Source organism: Arvicola amphibius, chromosome 13, assembly GCF_903992535.2.
Source record: "Arvicola amphibius chromosome 13, mArvAmp1.2, whole genome shotgun sequence".
Lineage (NCBI taxonomy): Eukaryota > Metazoa > Chordata > Mammalia > Rodentia > Cricetidae > Arvicola > Arvicola amphibius.
In genome coordinates, this window is record NC_052059.1 from 68,340,636 (window position 1) to 68,344,906 (window position 4,271).

Consider the following 4,271-nt stretch of genomic DNA (forward strand, 5'->3'; position numbering starts at 1 on the left):
GTTAGGTATATTTCTTAAGACGAGTCTCTCCGCTGATGCAAATAATTCCAATCAGACCAAATTAGACCTGCATGTTTAATGCAGGGCTCCCGGGTGGCCCAGGAGCAAGGCAAGGGAAAGAAAGAGAGGGGGAGACCATGCACTACCCGGAGACCATGTGTTCCTTTTCTCGGCAGCAGCCTAAATAGCCTGTGGGAGTGGTCCACCGCTTGGTGGGCTTTTTTGACCCTCTCTGGGGAGGGGTCACCGCTTGGCGAGCTTTCTCAGAGGTGGAGTCCAGACCAAAGCTACTCCCAGGGGAGAGGCTTGAAATGGAGCCTCCTGTTCCGTTCCTGCTCCAAGGATGGGTGCCAGGGGCTGGGGTGGAATGTGGTTAGAGAGGCGGAAAGTGGGGGTTAGGGAGCAGACACCCACTGGAGTATCCAGACTCTTGTGATCAAGGATGACAAGAGCTCGACTAGGGACATATGGTTAGAAATTAGCCCAGCCACGCACCACAGTGACTATACGTCATTTACATACGACTCGCATGTTTGGGTCTCTGTTTGAGCATGCTTCATTCATAGCATGTCACCCAGGAACCGCTTTCAGTCTCTGCCAACAGGTTTCCTATGTTAACTTTAATGTAGGTTTCTCCCGCCTTTTTTCTTCTGTTGCACTCAGACATTGTTTAAAAAACAGAGTCTTTAATTGCTGCTCTGGGGATGGTGAGATCCCTGAGAGGGTCAGGATTCTTGTTGCCAAGGCCAGCCACCTCAGTTCAATTTCTGGAACCCTCATGGTAGACGGAGAAAACCAATTCGCTTTTGATGTGCTTGTGTGGTATGTACACACTAACGTACAATATATGTTAAAAGTAGAAAGATAAGGGCAGTGGTGGCAGCAGCCTTTGACCCCAGCCCTTGGGAGGCAGAGGGAGACAGAGGCAGGCAGGTCTCTGAGTTTCAGGCCAGCCTAGTCTACAGAGTGAGTCCCAAGACAACCAGGACTGCACAGAGAAACCCTGCCTCAGAAAAAACAACAAAACAAAACACCCAACAACAAACAATAAAAAGAAAGAAAAGCCAGAGTATCTGGTGCAGTTCAGTTCTCAAAAGGACTTGAGGGGGCTGGAGAGATGGCTCAGAGGTTAAGAGCATTGCCTGCTCTTCCAAAGGTCCTGAGTTCAATTCCCAGCAACCACATGGTGGCTCACAACCATCTGTAATGAGGTCTGGTGCCCTCTTCTGGACTTCAGCTATACACAGAGACAGAACATTGTATACAGAATAAATAAATAAATATTTTTTTAAAAAAGTACACGAAGCTGAGGCAAGAATTTGAGACTTAACTTCCGCACTCAGGCATAAAGTGACTACCATCTTTGAGTCTAGATTGCCCTGGTCAGAAAGCCTTACAAATAATTAAGATGAATAATAGCTGGTGTAGTGATTGTTCTGTCTCTCTAAGAGACAAGCCATGCTCACTTCCTCCCCTATCTGCTAAGGCAGGCTGATCTTCAGCTTCCAGCCTGAGAGCTCTCTCTCTCTTTTTTCCGTCTTCCTCTCAAAGAGGCATCTTCTGCCTCTCTTCCCACTTCTCTCCTTCCCCCACTTCTCTCTCTCTCTTTCTCTCTCTCTCTCTCTCTCTTCCTTCCCCCTCCATATCCCCCTGAATAAATATCCAACCTCACCTCTGCATGGTGTGCCTATCCATGTATCTGTCTCTCTCTCCCGCCTGCTGCCATCACATGGAGACCTGGAGACCTTCCGTGTGGCCTGGTGTGCTATCCCTGCTTGGGACTGGCTGCTTACCTCAGCAAGCTGCTGGGGAGCTTGCAGCCTGCTTGGGACTGGTTGTTTACCGCAGCAAGCTGCTGGGGAGCTTGCAGCAAATTCATTTCACTGGAGCAGGGTCTATGATAATAATTGATGATAGAAAGGGAACAAAAAGTGAGCCCCACTCCAATAAATGATTGAGGAGGTTTAGCGTATATATGGGCTTGGTCAGAGGTACCTGGAAGGATCCAGACAGAACAGCGCCATGAGAACAGAGAGAGGGGGGAGAGAGAGAAGAGGACCAAGAGAGCAACTGAAAACTGCCATGCTCAGGTCACAGAGACCCCCCCAAACCAACTAGGAGACCGAGTCCTGTATATAAAAGCAAAGAGTCTTTATTCTTACTCAAGTTTGCAAACTCAGACTCTCCCTGTGTCCAGCGTACTGGAGTGATTGGAGAGCCCCCAGGTAGGGTTGGGTTTTTATAGTAGCAAAGGTGGGGGTGAGGGACTTCTAAGGGTAAGGACCCCAACTGGCTGACATTTGTCTCGGGGTGTCATGGTGAAAAGCGATGGGTGTATGCTGGCAGGTGATCCTATCTACAGTGGTTGTGATGTTAAGAATTTCCTTTGGATGGTCTGTTCCTAGTGGTGCCAGCTATAACAGCTGTGTGACCTGAGTTCCATGTGTGGGCAGCCTGCCCTGGGCCCCACATGTGTGGGCAGCCTGCCCTGGGTCCCACAGAAATCAAGAGCCAAACCAAGAACCAAAGAGCAAGTAGCCAAAATGGCTGAGTTATATAGAGACCAGAAGCTGGGAGAAGTTGGACTTGGGTGGAACTGGAATTGTTTGTCTCCACCTTCCTAAAACACATCTAAACCTTACACTCACCAAAATCCTCTGTGTGTAAATTTTATAAGCAAGCTAGTTTTACATTTCAAAGATATGAACTTCCCCAGGTAATGTACATAGTATTTTTTATAACATTTAGATGTTTGCTCCAAAGTCAGCCTGTGCTCTTATAGTACAGTGCTCCTAATAACATGAAAATTTTATCAACTGAAAAGGATTTGTAGCAAAAAAAAAAAATGGTGAGAGAATGAAATCTTATGTTTCAGAGCCAGGAGAACAGATGGTCACTATGCTAAAGAAGGCTTAATCTGTAAGAAGCCAGATTTGGGTCATTGCTGGGGTGAAAGAGAAGACAGAGGAGACAAAAGAAATATTAAGAGGTATTTGTTAGGAATATTTCCTAACGCGAACTCTCTGCCAATGCAAAATCCCAATCAAGCCAAATCCAAACGAGCCAAATTAAAAAATATCCAGGTTTAATGGGAGGTCTATGCTCTCAGGTGGCCTGGAGGGGTAATTGGGAAGCCACACTAAGGCAACCACCAGGGGAAAGGAAAGAGACCACGTGTTCCTCTTTTGGGAGTTCATTTAAATACTCTTGGGAGTTGTCCTGACCCCTCCCTGGCCTGCTAGGATTTGGAGTTCAGGCCAATACAAACTCTTGGGCCTGGAGGCTGGGATAAATGCAAGGGGCTGGGGTCTTAGCTCCCAATTTAACAATACTGGCATAAGAACAGACAGGAGGACCAATGGAACCAAATAGAAGACCTGGATATCAATCCACACATTTTTGAACACCTGATCTTTGATAAAGAAGCAAAAAATATCAAATGGAAAAAAGAAAGCACATTCAACAAGTGGTGCTGGCATAACTGGATATCAACATGTAGAAAAATGAAAATAGACCCATATCTATCACCATGCACAAAACTCAAGTCCAAATGAATCAAAGACCTCAACATAAAGCCAGCCACACTGAACCTTATAGAAGAGAAAGTGGGAAGTACATTTGAATGCATTGGCACAGGAAAACACTTCCTAAATAGAACCCCAGTAGCACAGACACTGAGAGAAACAATTAATAAATGGGACCTCCTGAAATTGAAAAGCTTCTATAAAACAAAGGACACGGTCAACAGACAAAACGACAGCCTACAGAATGGGAAAAGATCTTCACTAACCCCACATCAGACAGAGATCTGATCTCCAAAATATACAAAGAACTCAAGAAATTGGACATTTCCAAAAGATCACATAATCAAAAAAAAAATGGAGTACAGACCTAAACAGAGAACTCTCAACAGAGGAATCTAAAATGGCTGAAAGACACTTAAGGAAATGTTCAACATCCTTAGTCATCAGAGAAATGCAAATAAAAACAACTCTGAGATTCCATCTTACACCTGTAAGAATGGCCAAGATCAAAAACACTGATGACAACTTATGCTGGAAAGGATGTGGGGAAAAGGGAAGTAGAAAGTAGAAAAAGACATTGGGAATCTTGGGGGTGAAAGAAATGGGTAAATCCAGACTCCTGTAGCAGAAAAAAAGAGAGCCAAAAATCTAAGCAGGGAGAGAAGAACCAAAAATCTAGGTTAGTTAGTTCAGTGACTCTATTTCAGGAACTAGCTGAAGATAAAGTTAGATTATAATCTTGAGAAA